Source organism: Macaca nemestrina, chromosome 9 (assembly GCF_043159975.1).
Source record: "Macaca nemestrina isolate mMacNem1 chromosome 9, mMacNem.hap1, whole genome shotgun sequence".
Lineage (NCBI taxonomy): Eukaryota > Metazoa > Chordata > Mammalia > Primates > Cercopithecidae > Macaca > Macaca nemestrina.
Window position 1 is genome coordinate 51,695,793 of NC_092133.1, and position 15,698 is coordinate 51,711,490.

The 15,698-nt window shown below is 33.6% G+C and overlaps 1 long non-coding RNA gene across 1 annotated transcript in view; it reads left to right on the forward strand.

Annotated features, from left to right (window-relative positions):
* Window positions 1-6,976: 6,976 nt before the first annotated feature.
* LOC105496637 (uncharacterized) overlaps window positions 6,977-15,698 on the forward strand; it is a 121,541-nt gene continuing 112,819 nt past the window's right edge. Inside the window, exon 1 of the long non-coding RNA XR_011607434.1 lies at window positions 6,977-7,053. This is a non-coding gene — a long non-coding RNA (uncharacterized lncRNA). The remainder of the gene's footprint in view (window positions 7,054-15,698) is intronic.

A 15,698-nucleotide genomic window follows, 5' to 3' on the forward strand; every position in this document is an offset into this window, starting at 1 on the left:
TCCAAAGTTTTTATTCTTTTTCTGGTCTCTTTTGCAGATGTAGTTAAGTTATCTACCCTCAGACTCCACTCTTGGTCCTTTGCCTGTTTTATCTCAGACATGTTTCCCATCTCTCCCCTAGTTATTCCCTGTTTTTCTCCAAATTGAATTTTTTCAAGTTTGTTTGCCAACTGGCTTCAGATCAGATTCAATGAAAGCTAGTGTGTAGGAAATTGGCCGGTGCCCAAAGGGTAACAGCTAGGTTATTCCTCATCCTTCGCCTCTGCTATGGGTGGCATCGACACCATTACCCATCCTCTAAATGGTTCTAGCTTCCATCAGGGAACCCTGGCTCCTTGTCTTTAGTAGCTTGACCTTCTCCCTTTATAACTTTCAACCTGTTTCTGATTATAATTTGACTTCTCATGTAGAGTAATCAGAGGGAGACAATTTACTGATTTCAAACAATTACTATTCTCTGTGATATATTTTATTTATTATCATACTATAAGACTGCATTTTACGGATGTTTTAAGTATGAGTCAGCCACTCAAAATTTGACAAAAGCAGCATTGGTATCTTCCAAAAGGAAGGTCAGATCTGGATATGTGGTAAACTAATTAACATGAGATCTACGACCTACAGGCTTAGGGTTTTACTTTGGTGATTGTTATTTTTATAATTCTAAGTATCAGTGTTTTAACACATTTGATGGCTAACCTCATCAAATGATCCTAATTTATTTATTCACTCATTTATGTACTCTTTGAAAATATGTGTTGACATCTTCTGTATCCCTGTCTTCATGCAGAGGAAAGCATATGGTGAAACAAGGAGTTGGCCCCTTCTTGACAACTTGTGCAAATACAAGTGCTTTGAAAGGGGAAGAGACTGGGAAAGCAATTTTCTTAGTGTGGTGAGCTATTCTGCAATATTATAACAGATTCAATATTCAAAGAGCTGCAACTCAAAATGAATAAGATAAATTGAAGTGTTGTGACTTAAGTGCAAATTAAACTCTCAAAAACATTAAAATATAGGTTCTGCCTGTAATTAACAAAGCAAAGAGAGAGTGTAAATCTTACGTGGTAATTAGACTGGTCTATGGTAAAACTGAGGTAGCTGGTAATTTATTTTTCTATGTCAGGAAAAAAAATTAAAAACAAATATAGTAAACAGCAATTAGTGTTTTATGATTTGTAAATAAAGTTATATTTTTAAGATTGAAGCCTCACTTACCATTCTCAAAGAGCCATTTCAAGCCTTGAATCTCTCAGGGCTTCAGTCTGAATTATTATAACTTTCTGGTTTGAGAACATTTTTCATTTATTTGACATTTAAACTGTATGAGATTATATTTTCAGAAACAATTATGTTTATTTTTTATATGAAATAAAAGTGTACAAAATATTAACTGATATTTTTAAAACTATTATGACAAATACAAGGCATATTATAATTATGTGTCAATAAAAAGAGAAATGCCTGTAAAATTATAATAAATCATTCAAATATCTTAAAAGCAAAATGCATAAAAGGTAGAATGTATATATTTTCAATTGAATGAAAGTTTTTTAATTAAAAGAAATAAGAGGAGTCTTAAAACATTCAATTAGAAACTAGGGATCGTCATCTTTTCCCCTGATTCTATTAGAAATGTAAAACAAAATAAATTTAAATTCAAAAACATGATGGACCCTTCATAATGTATTCTCTGCCTGCTGATTCCATGTCACTTCTAATTTCTCCCTCTGTACAAAATATGTTGAAATCATACTAAATCTTTGCTTTCTGTGTTTTATTGTAACACACTCTATCATCTTTGCAGCTGCAATTTTCTCTGTTCATATCTTGCCTTCTTTCTTCTATTTTATGGCTTAACATCTTTTTATCTTTCTTGGATCATCTAAGGTTTAGTTTTCTTGTGGAAATCTATATTGGCTGCACTTCCTAGATATTCCCATTAGGCCTTGATTTCCTCTTATAGCACTTCCTACACTGCAATGTGTTGCCACACTTACTAACATAGCTAACCTGTTATACAGTAAGAACTGTCAGGGGAGAGTTAGGATAAAAAGACTAAAGTGGGTAGAGTTAGGGTTCATGTTAGAATACTAGTTGTATCTCAATTTGCTAGCGTAGCATATATACTAGTTACCAAGTATACGTTTATTGAATATATCTATAAATAAATCAATAATAACTTTTAAAACATGGACCTTTGGTTTGTATCTTATAAAAAGCTTCCCTAAATATGTATGAAAGTTTTCACTGACTTTATGAAATACACATGGCTCTAATTTCTTATTTATTTGTTTATTTATATTGAGACAGAGTCCCTCTCTGTCGCCCAGGCTGGAGTGCAGTGGCACGATCTCAGCTCACTGCAAACTCCATCTCCCGGGTACGAGCAATTCTCCTGCCTCAGCCTCCTGAGTAACTGGAATTACAGGCGCACGCCACCACACCAGCTATTTTTTGTATTTTTAGTAGAGACGGGGTTTCATCATGTTGGCCAGGCTGATCTCAAACTCCTGGCCTCATGATCCGCCTGCCTCGGCTTCTCAAAGTGCTGGGATTACAGGCGTAAGTCACTGTGCCTGGCCCCTTGCTCTGGGGCCTTCTTAGTCTTCTTAGGTTCTGGTCCTTAACATTTGAGAATGTCTGACAGGATCCATGAATTTTATTTTTTAAAAATTGTACATGCCCAAAATTTTCATGCAGTTTTTATGGAATTTTGCAAAATGTATGAAAATCCTGAAGTCAGGCTTGGTTTTTTTTTTGTCTGTTTGTTTGTTTTAAAAGGGTCTCATTCTATCACCCAGGCTGGGATGTTGTGGTGTTATCGTAGCTTACTATAACCTTGAACTGCTAGGCTCAAGCAATCCTCCAGGCTCAGCCTCTGAGTAGCTAAGATTAAAGGCATGTGACACCAAGTCCAGCTTATTTTATTTTATTTTTTTTCAGAGATGAAATCTTGCATTGTTGCTCAATCTCATCTCAAACTCCTGTCCTCAAGTGATCCTCCCATCTAGGCCTCTCAAAGGGCTGGGATTCCAAACATGAGCAACTGTGCTCAGCCTTGAGGTTCTGGCTGCAATCTGGCTGTTATTTATGGAAACAACAGAAGTTCTTGGTATTACCAGTCATTCTTCTTGAGAGAGTCACCCCCAACACTGAGATGAATATAGTTAAGAACTCAAAATGAGGTCATTATGGCAGAACAGAATTGATAGTGCACATTAAAAGACATTACACACTTTGGATGATTCAACTAAATCATAGTCTGAAATGCAGTTACAAAGTGGTAATGTTCAAAAGATTATCTATTAGTCAAAGTAATAGGAAGGGTCCTGGTTATGTTGGTAAAAATTGAGGTATCTGTGATTATTCATCTTCAAATTATTTGTTAAATGTTTATTAAGATGAAAAAGCTACATTTCAAAAGTATTTATATTATTTGTCAATTCCTGCATAACAAATTATCCCCAAAACGTAGTGATTTAAAAACAACAACCTGTATTATCTCAAAGTTTCTGCGGGGCAGGAATCTGAGCATGGCTCAACTGGGTCTTCTATTCAGAAACTCTCACAAGTTATAATCCATCTCACTCACATGCTTGCTGGTAGATTCAGTACTTTGACAGCTGTTGTCCAGAATTCCATATAATGTGAGCCTCTCCAACACGGAAGTTTTCTTCATCAAAATGTGCAAAGCCAAAAAAAAAAAAAAAAAAAAGCCATTGAAAAGAGTCTAAGACAGAAGTCACATCTTTTGTCACCTAATCACAGAATCAACATCTCATCATGTTTGCTGTATTCTAGGCAATAGCAGCAAGCAAATGGATCCAGCTCACACCCATGGGAGGGTATTAGACAAGGGTTGGAATCCCAGGAGATAGAGACCATTAGAAACTATGTTAAATTGCCGATTACAGTAGTGTGTCAAAGAATCCTGAGATAATAATTCTTGGCTCAAAGTTCTTATAAGGCATTGAGGCAGGACAATAAAGGAACAGAAAATAATACTATATTAATTTTAATTATTTACTAATACTAATATACTGGTATAATGTACTAAAGTAGTATACTACATTTTTGGTAATTTGTTTCAGGAGTAATAGAAACATATCCAAATATTAAATATCGAAGCATATTATAATTCTATGAAAATTTACTCTGTAATGCCTAAAAAGAGTGTTTTAAAAATATACTTTATTTCCTAATATACCAAAATGAAGCCTTCACATATGAAATTAATAAAATATTTCTGACCTAATAATTTCATTTTTAGCTTTTCACTAAGAAGTAATATTGTTTGCAAAAATGTTATGTACCAAGGAGTTTATAACATGCATTTGTAGTCAGGAAAAATTTGAAATTAAAAATGTGAAATAAATATATGTAAAAACAGAATAATATAGGCATCTAAATTGCCCTATATAAAAAGCAAACATAAAATTAAAAATTCATATTAACCAAAAATATGCTCTGAAGTATGTCCCTTCACTAAATTTACTTAAGTTTCTTTTGGAAAAAATTAAAAATAATTGTATTTGCTAATAAGAGAAGGTAGAAATATTATTTGCCCATTTGTTTTCAGAAGTAAAACAAGGCATTTATGTTTTCAGAAGTAAAACAAATACAATATTTTCTAAGTAATAAGGTTGAGACAAGAAAAAAACATCAATGAGTCAAAATGTCTATTTACATGCTTTTACAGGAAAACAAGACTTACCTACTTACTTCCAAAAAAAAAAAATTAGTAGAAATGTTATTGTTTTCTTAAAAGTAAATACCTTTTACATACTTCTCTCATAATTTTAATCTGGCATTCAGTTATGGTGATCATGTTAGTCAGTGTTTTGCAGACAAACAGAACCAATAGGAGAGAGAAAGAGATGGGGAGAAGAAATAAGGAATTGTTTAGCATGATTATGAGGGAAAAGACGTCCCAAGATCTGCAATCAGCAATCTGGAGACTCAGGAGAGATGGTGGCATAGCTTCAGTTTGAAAGCTGGCAGGCAGGTTTGACACTCAATAAAAGCCAAAGTTTCAGTTTGAGTCCAAAGCCAGGAAGAGACCAATGTCCCATCTCAATGCATTCAGGTAGGAGGAAGTTCCTTCTTACTCCTAGGAAAGTCAGCCTTTTTATTCTATTCAAGACTTCCACTGTTTGGATGGGACCCACCCACATCACTGGGGAAGTCTACATTACTTGGTCTATGAATTCAATATAGAAAAAGATATACATAAGATATCATTTAAAATTTTTAAAGATAATTTCTAATTAAAATATAACATTTTAATTTTGTTTTTAGAGTTCTTTAAGTGTCCTTAATTTTTCAGCATTCTTTTTATAAAAACAATTTTATTTTATTCAAAATTCCCTTTTGGAAAATATTAAATGGTGGCCTATATAATCTTAGACTTTACATGCTTTTTGATAAATATAACATTAAAAGTAGTATGTGTAGTAGTAACTTAAATTACATATATAAGATGCACATATATTATCCTCCAGAGGAAATAAAACTGTTAAGAACTCTGATTTAGTCAGGGTTCTCCAGAAAAACAGAACTGATAGAAGATGGGTGTGTGTGTGTGTGTGTGTGTATACATATACACATACATACATATATATAGAGAGAGGGAAGGGAAGGGAAGAGAAGGGAAGGGGAGGGGAGGGAAGGGGAGGGGAGGGAAGGGGAGGGGAGGGGAGGGGAGGGAAGGGGAGGGGAGGGGAGGGAAGGGGAGGGGAGGGGAGGGGAGGGAAGGGGAGGGGAGGGAAGGGGAGGGGAGGGGAGGGGAGGTAAGGGGAGGGGAGGGGAGGGAAGGGGAGGGGAGGGGAGGGGAGAGGAGGGGAGGGGAGGCATTTATTAGGAGAATTGGCTTATCTGATTTCAGAGGTGAAGAAGTCTCATAATAGGCCATGTGCCTATTGGAGAACCAAGAAAGTTGTTAGCGTGGCTCAGTCCAAATCTAGAGGCCTTTCCAGACTTTTCCACTAATCAATGCATTATATTTAGAAAGGTATCATAGTAAGTCTCTATTTCAATTTAAAATTCTCTATTTTTGGTAACAATGAAGGACAAAGGGGCAAATTTTATAATTATTGTGAAAAGAGATTATAGACAAAGGGCCTGGATAATATCAAAAATAGAAGAAAGAACCATCCATCTGGGGCAGAGAACTAGCAGTGATATTGCTTGAAATATGGAAATTAATAATATGTATGGTTGAGTTTAAGGTTTAAAACATAAAAGTTAAATCTAAATCTAAAATATATCATTTAACTCTCTAGAACATACCTAATCAGTTATGTGAAATAAGCAGGCTGATTCTCAGTACTTTGTCAATAATAAAGATTTTTCCAAATAGTATTGAAGAAATAGCAAAGTGTCTAAAAGAATAGCCTTAGACCATGAACCATAGAGAAAAAGACAAGGTTTGCCATGAAAAGTGAATAACCTTTTTATTTCCAGTTGTGATGTGCTCATACAAACCATTAGCACTTTCATTTCAGTGAATTATGCCAGTTCTTGCTTTACCTTGTCAAATGAGCCAGTTAATACCCTAAATATAAATGAAACTTTTCTCCCTTAGATGAAAATAAAAAGAAAAATTTATCTAATTAAGTTCAGACAAAATATAGTTCATGCTTTTAAAGATTTTAAAAAAGATTAAAATGTCAGGCAAGGTGTTATTCCCAGGATTAACTTTGGCCTGTACATCATTCCGCAATGATAGAAACATTTGTATGCTCACAAGTGGCCTTTGGGCACTTGGAGAGTGACCAATGTAACAGCTAAGCAACTAAAATTTTACTTTTTTAAATTTTAGTTAATTCATACTTAAAGAACTCTGTGTGGCTAGTGGCTACCATATTGGATGGAGCAATTCTAAATGAATGAAAGTGGCTGGACCCTTTGTCAATTTTAATGTCTTTGATTATTAGGGTAGACAGTAACTACAACTTTCCTCTTTCATCCTCCAGGGTTACGTCGGTTGAAACAACATCCACCTCTGCTGAAAATACTTCTGTCTGCTGCGTGAAGAGTGCTGCAGTCCAGGTGGGTAAAACGAAAATATCATTTACCTCTGTTGCTTGAGAGTATGCTGATATTTGTTCATTGTTTTCTAAAGTATTAATTGCATGTGATCTTGTGTATAAACTGGTGTTGACTAGACAATATATTTGTGAATGAGGCTTACTTTTGGGAAGTAGTTACAGGAGTTTGTGCTGACTCCTCTCTATTCTTCCTGAAGCTGGCCTTTTAGTGTCTTCCATCTCTTATTTTTCTTTACCTTAAATAAAAAACATTCCTATGTTACATTTGTGGTTCATAATAACTATCCTGCTTATTTTCTAGAATGTTTCTATTATGATAATTATTGTGTTCTCTGCTATAATAGTAAGACTTTATAAATGAAAAAGAAAATAGGTAGCACTGAATAATACTTAAAGTTAACTAGAAGACAATTTCTGAAACTTTGTGAATTGGCAAATATAAGACATATAACCTAGCTAAATTTAAGCAACAAATACAAAGGATACAATTAACATGTTAAAAAGTATGTGTTTGTTTCTGTATTAATTGGTGCAGTTGAACTCTTCAGCAAAATTACATCTCCCCAAAAACTGTGTTTCTTAGACTATAGGAGGAGGACTAGTGCATCCATCCTGAATATATAAAGAGCTAATCTTTTGGAAGAGATATGACAAACGTTCTTCTTGTGCCAATAATTAAAAAGAAAAAAAAGGAAAACACAAGACTTTTAAAATTAATAATCTAGGATCAAATATTAAATGTATGACAAGTGCAGATGATAGCAATGTTCCGATGCAATTATGTATAGCATAAAAATTAAGAATGACTTTAAAAAACAATAGAACATCTGTGCAATACAATTGTATAAAACAAAAAAATCAAGGAATATTCTTGAAAAAAGTGTTTTAATTATTTTCATCATCAACTCTACAATTATTAATTACATAATTGCAATTCATTACATTTTAAAATATATTGACATTTTATTTTCTAATTTGCATGTATTTCTTGAACATTTCCAGTTTCATTAATCACTACTTTTGCTAAAGTTCTACAAATTGAACTTTTTGTGGCTGACTTTAATGCTTTACTATCTTCACAAAACTAGACTGGACTCTCCTTTGAAAATATATGATCGACATAAGCTGGCTTATCTCCAGGTAGAGGTTATTTATTGGCATTTCGAAGTTAGTTTGAGTTGTTATTAGAAAGCTATGGAAATAGCTATCACTGAATTGTCCATTGCCTTAAGGAATCACATTGGAATATTGAGTATTAAAGAAAGAGAACTTTATCAACCTCTTATCAATTTTTTTTTTTTTTTTTTTTTTGAGACATAGTTTCACTCTTGTTACCCAGGCTGGAGTGCAATGGTGCGATCTCTGCTCACTGCAACCTCCGCCTCCTGAGTTCAAGCGATTCGCTTGCCTCAGCCTCCCGAGTAGTTGAGATTACAGGCATGCGCCACCACACCCAGCTAATTTTGTATTTTTAGTAGAGACAGGGTTTCTCTATGTTGGTCACGCTGGTCTCGAACTCCCGACCTCAGGTGACCCGCCTGCCTCGGCCTCCCAAAGTGCTGGGATTGCAGGCACGAGCCACTGCTGCCAGTACCCAATCTACTTTTTTATAGATGTGAATGCATTGCAAGGCAAAGCACAAATAATAACCAAGAAACCAGAAATAGAATATTCCCACATGGCCAGGCATGGATTAAAGTCTAGGATATTCAAGTCAGGCATGGTGGCTCATGCCTATAACCCAGCAGTTTGGGAGGCCAAGGCAGAAGAATCACTTGAGCTCAGGAGGTCGAGACCAGCCAAATCCCCGTCTCCAACAAAAATACAAAAAATTAGCCCGGCGTGGTGGTACACCGTCTGTGGTCTCAGCTACTTTGGAGGCGGAGGCAGGAGGATCACTTGAGCAGGGGAGGTGAAAGTTGCAGGGAGGCGAGGCCACACCCACTGCACTCCAGCCTGGGTGACTCGAAAAAAAAAAAAAGAAAAAAAATGTCTAGGATACCGGGAGGTCTCTGCTACTCTTCCCTGATTCATCTAAGATTTTTAGTACAATTTCCTGAGTCACATAAGCAATAAGGCGCCACTATTTCTCTTCTAAAAATAGAGATGTAGTGCAAATGCTTCCATTTTAAAATAATTGCTCTATGAAGTGCCCAATTTATACCTTCTTGAAAGGTTACCTCATTGCTTCAGCATACATTTATCACTGTCTTATATTTTTAACACTGATTTGAAGTTGCATAATTGTATGAACAGAGTTACAAATGTTGTTCTGCTTTTAGGTATTCATTTAAACAACAAATATTTAATGGACACTGAGCTGTTTTCATTAAGAGTTCTTTCATACATAAACAACAACAGGAAATGGATCCTTCAGCCAGAGGAAGAATTGATTCAAAAATTTTTAAATTGGGAAGTGCTTAGCACTCTTAACTTGATGGTCCTGATGAAATATGAACTTGTATAGACAAGCAATGTTTTTCACACAATTACTATACACTCAACATTGTGCTTACTGATGAGGATGCCAAATTAATTAATTAATGAATTAATAATCACTTTTTGAGGATTTTCTGGGTTCTTGTTAGGAAGATGAATATGTACAAAATAATTTTAAAATTATAAAGGGCATGATTATATACATATTGTATGGAAATTTGGAAAGAGAATATTAATGACAATTTTTGTTTATATGCCATAAAATTAACCATATTGCAGGCAAAAATTATAACTATAAACATGTAACTATATAAAAATATATACAGTCATGACTTTGTTTTATATATCTCTATAGTTATCTGCATTGATGACTCTCTGCCAGTTAAACTTACTCTGTTTTTTCATGTTACCTGCAACATACAGCCACAATATCAATATAACAACTTTATTTACTCTTGTTCTTAGTTTAAAATTTTTGCAATCCAAAGTCGTTATTGGGTCCAAATCTAATGTTCTAACTTAGTACATTTGGAAAATTCTTTCCTAATACCTCTGGGAAAACACAAAATATTACTTACAAAAATAAATGCATAAAAATGATTAAAACCTCTATGTAAGTTTGGGTGGGTATTTTCACACTGCTATAAAGAAATACCCTAGAGTGGGTAATTTATAAGGAAATAAGGTTTAATTGACTCATAGTTGAGCATGGCTAGGGAGGCCTCAGGAAATTCACAATTATGGCAGAAGGCGAAAGGGCAAGTGAAGACCTTCTTCACATGGTGGCCGAAAAGAGAGAGCTAGCAAGAGCAGGAAAAGATGCCTTATAAGACTATTAGATCTCCTGAGAACTCACTTACTATCATGAAAACAACATGGGGGAAACCATCCAGGAGCCAATCACTTCTCACCTTGTCCCTCCCTGAACATGTGGGGATCATGGTGATTACAATTCAAGATGAGATTTGAGTGGGGACACAGAGCCAAATGATATCAATGGCTTAGGAAAAAAACTATTGCATGATTACTCTATTTAGATGTTTTAAATGTCATAATTTGTAATGTTTAACATATTTTAATTACAAATAAACACAGAAAAACTAATGACTATAATGTATTTTTACAAAGTCACGTGCAGAATTTGTGATTAAAGTGGAATAATGTTGTGGATTTAAGATCAAACAATATTTTTTGCAAAGTTTTGAAACTTTTATTATTATTTTGTCTCTGTGAAACATCAATATAAAAAGAGAACAAAGAAAGGAAAATTCATTGGAAGTAAGGGTTGGCTCATGAATTTTATGTTCAGGTGTACCTTGCAAGGTTAGATTACTGGTATTGATAATACCACTCATTAAATACTTTCTGTTTTCAAACACAGAAACACTTGCAATCTAGTAGCTATTGCTTCTGCACTACAGATAAATTAAAAACAAACAAAATTTGAGCTCAGCAAAACTGATATCCCTTGATAAAATTTCCAACAGTCACTTACATGGTTCAATGATTTTCTTAACTACCTTCTCAAGGACTCACATAAATTAATCCAAAATAACTGCTTGAAAACTATTTATCTCAATATCTTTGTTCTTGTGACTTAACAGAGAATGAAAGATGATAAAAAGAAAAATAATATCTTTTAATAGTCTTCAGAGTAATTTTAGGAGATGAAATATAATTTTACAACTTTTTTTACTTTTTATGAACGTATGGAGATATATACACACAAATACAAGTTTCAAGTGAATTATTGAATGACTGATTAAATGTGGGTTTTGTTTACATTCTTTTAAATGAGAATTAAGGAAAGAAAAAAAAATGAGTGTTTCCTCATACCTACAAGAATGCCTAAAATGAAACAGAAGGAAAATACAGAATGTTGGTGACCACATGGAGCAACCGGAACTCTCATACACTAATAGTGAGAATATTAATTGGTATGGCTACTTCCAAAAAGTGTTGAGTCATATCTACCATAGCCAAATGTACATACTTTCTATAAATCAGACATTTCTTCCAACCCAAGCATATACTCAGCAGATAGGCACACATATGTTCAACAACAGCAGCAACAAAAAAGAAACCGGAATAATTGTAACAGACTTACCTGTAAAACCCTAAAATAGAAAATTACTTAAATCTCCATCAAGAACATATGGAAATTGTCTTACATTGTACCACAGAACATTTTTGAGAAATGAGGACTGATCATGCACCATTGGACACAAAATATGAAGGAATCTTACAAACATGTTGTTGAGTGAAATAATTCAGTAACATGACCTAATTTGTATAAATTTCAAAATGATTTAATTATTCAATAGTAAAATAAATTGTAGTAGAGGTCATCCTTGTGTGGAGGCAGCTAGAGATGGAAGGGAATTATGAAGGCAGCAGCTTGGTTATAGAATATCATAGGCATCTTTTTCTCAATATACCTTATATTTTTAAAAATGTATTGAGCTGGGTATTTATAATTTGTGCACATTTCTGTTTCAAAGTAATTTTTCTACAAAAACTATTAAGACCCAGATTTTCTACATTTGTCACAGGAATATAAAGGTTTGAAAAGTGCCATTTCAAATAAAATACATTTTAATGCGTTAACTACTGAAAGTGAAAAATTGTTGATATTATATTGGTTATATTAATTGCAGATGTCATATGTTGCCTAAATTTTAGGGTTTGTTACAGTAAGCCTACATAGAGTACCTTAAAAATGTAAAAATGTAAATATTCTATGGAATATTTTTAGTATTTTTCTTTAAAATACAAGACTGGAAGTAAAACAAATTTGAGTAAGTTTGTGCTCTAGTATTAACCTTCTCCTCTGATCTCTGTCATCAAGATACCAATTCAAGAACAGATCCATAAAGGAAAAAATATAGAAGCAGAATCCTCATATCGCATCCTGGCATTATATGCCAGTTTTACAAGTACAGTGTTTCATCATTATATTAGTACTGTTTATTTCTGTGTGAAGAGTTTATGTGTATCAATAGAGATAAATTTAAACTTAAATTGGTTGTTCCTTGTCTTTAGTTCTTTTGCTACTCTTATTTGAAAAGAAAAACAAATGTGAAATTTTTTTAATGCTAGAAAGGACTGGATAGCTTTGTGTTTCTTTCATAAACTAAATCTGTTAGTTTGACAGGAATATTGTAGTTCTGCACTTATTGTTGTAATTATATATGTAGTTATGCATATATTAATATATTTATGTACACCTATAACTATATGTATACACATACATATATATGGATGCATGGTTACTGGAGCAGCACCATCAGATTTCAAAATGGAAATCAAACAACACTCTTGAGTACTAAATGTAAAACATCTATAAAATTATGAACTTTTTCTGGGTTTGCTTTTACTGGACTAATGCTATTCTTTATTACTGTAAAATATTTATACTAGGATTTGCATGTCACAGGTACTTCAACAGCTCGTCTTCTTAAACTAACCCCCAGGGTCTTAGGGTCTTGCCATCTTGTCAGAATACTGGACTGGGTCAGAGAGTGTGCCCATTCTCTTAGAAGCCAAAAGATTTCCTTCCTTCCATTCTGGGAGAAATTTAACCCCATTGATTTTCTCGCTCTCAGAAACATGTTACCATTACTCTTTGTCTTCTAAGACATCTAAGCATCTTAGATGTGGGTACATTTGTTTGTGTGTCTTCTAAGCATCGTAGCAGTGGCTACTTGTTTATTTTGTTTTTCAAAGAAAAGAAGAACCAGCTACTTTTAGTCTTTTTATGTTTTATCCCAGAAAAATAAGCTTTGAATCAGGGCAGGACAAATGGGTCTGGCTTAATATTTGAAATGATGAGAGGAGAAAATATAAGAAAAACATGTCTATATTTTATTACATGATTGTAGAAAATAGGCTTTTCGACACTTTACACATTCACAGGTTCATGAGTAGTTTTGTAATTCACAATAAAGTGCTCAATGACAAAATACTGGAAAGTTATAACGTGTTTGTCTTTACGCTGGAGTACAGCTTAGAGGAAGTTATTTGTGTATTTAAAAAATTTATTTATTGTGTAATTATAAAAATACATTCCAATACAGAGATTCAACAAAATAAATATTTGTCTGAACTTTGGCTTAGAGAGTAATTTTTTTTCTTCTCTCCCATATTTTAGATAATATGTAAGTTCATTTCAATTTTAGATTTATTGACATTTTGGTCTTGATTTGCTTGAGTTTTAGTTATTGAAATTATAATTGGAAATATTAGATTAATCCAAAATTAGAAATTTGATTCATGTCAATATTAAGGTTTTTGTTTTAATTGTAGATTCACATACATATGTAAAAATAATTCATTCACATCATGTGTATTCTTTGCCAAGTGTTCTCCAATAATATCGTTGGGATAATGATATTGCTATAGTCAAGTTCCAGGAAAATTCCATCACCCCAAATATGCTACACATTGCAGACATCCTCTCTTATTCCAAATCTTAAGGGTTAAGCACTATGTCTTTCACTATGAAGTATACTATTGACTGTAGGTATTTGTAGGTAATTTTACTAACCTGAGAAAGTTATTCTGTTTATGTTTCTGATAGTCTTTATCTAAAATTGTATAGACTTTGACAGTTTTGTTCTCAATTGATATGATTATATCATTTGCCTTCCTAAGTCTACTGATATTGTGGATTACGTTGATTAATTTTGGAATATTGAACATACCTTGCATTCATGCAATTAACCCTAATTAGTCTAATATAATTATATTTAAATAGAAAATACTTTGTTAATGATTTTTTTGTCTATATTGGTAATTGGCCTAGAGTATTTTTCTTTCTTTTTATTTTGTGCTTGTTGAATTTTATATTGGGGTAATACTAATTTCAAATAATGAATTGGGAAATGCTTCCTTCTCATATTTGGTGGAAGAAATTTTATAGAATTGATGTTAATTCTTATTTAAATATTTAGTAGATTTCACCAATCAAGGCCTGAAGATTTATTCTCAACAGATTTTTAACTAGGAATTCAATTTCCTTTAGAGTTTTAAGGCTACTCAAATTATCTATTGCATATTTGATAAATTTAGTAATCAGCATCTTTTGAAGAATTTGTCCATGTTATCTACATTATCAAATTTATGTGTGTCGGGTTGTCCTTTTGATATTTGCAGGGTCTATAGTGACATCTGCTTTTCCTTTCATGATATGAGTAAATTGTGCCTTCTCTCTTTCTCTTTGTTACTTTTGCCAGAAGTGTGCAAACTGTATTGATTTTTTTCAAACAGCCAGCCTTTAACATTTATTTTACTTGATTTTCTGCTTTAAATGTCCATGATTTCTGATCTTAGGTTACTGATTTGAGACTTTCCCTTTCTTAATGAAAGCGTTTATTTTTATAGTATTCCCTTGTAGAAATTATTTAGATATGTCCCACCAATTTTGATATATTCATTTTTATTTAGTTCATTGTATTTCTGAATTTTACTTAAGACTTTCTTTTTGACCCATAGATTATGTAGAACTATGTATGTATTTAGTCTGTTGGAAACAGGTCCCCCAAAATCTGGTCATAAACTGGCCCCCAAACTGGCCATAAACAAAATCTCTGCAGCACTGTGACATGTTCATGATGGCCATGATACCCACATTAGAAGGCTGTGGGTTTATTTGAATGAGGGCAAGGAACACTTGGCCCACACACGGTGGAAAACCACTTAAAGGCATTCTTAAACCACAAACAACAGCATGAGCGATCTGTCCCTTAAGGACATACTCCTGCTGCAGATAACTAGCCCAACCTATCCCTTTATTTCGGCCCATCCCTTTGTTTCCCATAAGGAATACTTTTAGTTAATCTACAATATATAGAAACAATGCTTATCACTGGCTTGCTGTTAATAAATACGTAGGTAAAGCCCTGTTCAAGGCTCTCAGCTCTGAAGGCTGTGAGACCCCTGATTTCCTACTCCACACCCCTATATTTCTGTGTGTGTTTCTTTAATTTCTCTAGTGCTAATGGGTTGGGTCTCCCTGACCGAGCTGGTTTTGACATAGTCTTTGGAAATTTTTGAATTAGTTTTCTGTTACTAATTTTTAGTATTGTTCCATTGTGATCACAGGTCACAGAATACATTGTGTATGATATGACTTACTACGAGTCTTTTGAAGTTTGTTTTATGGCTCAGAGTGTGAGATATGGTCTACCTCAATATATGTTCCATGTG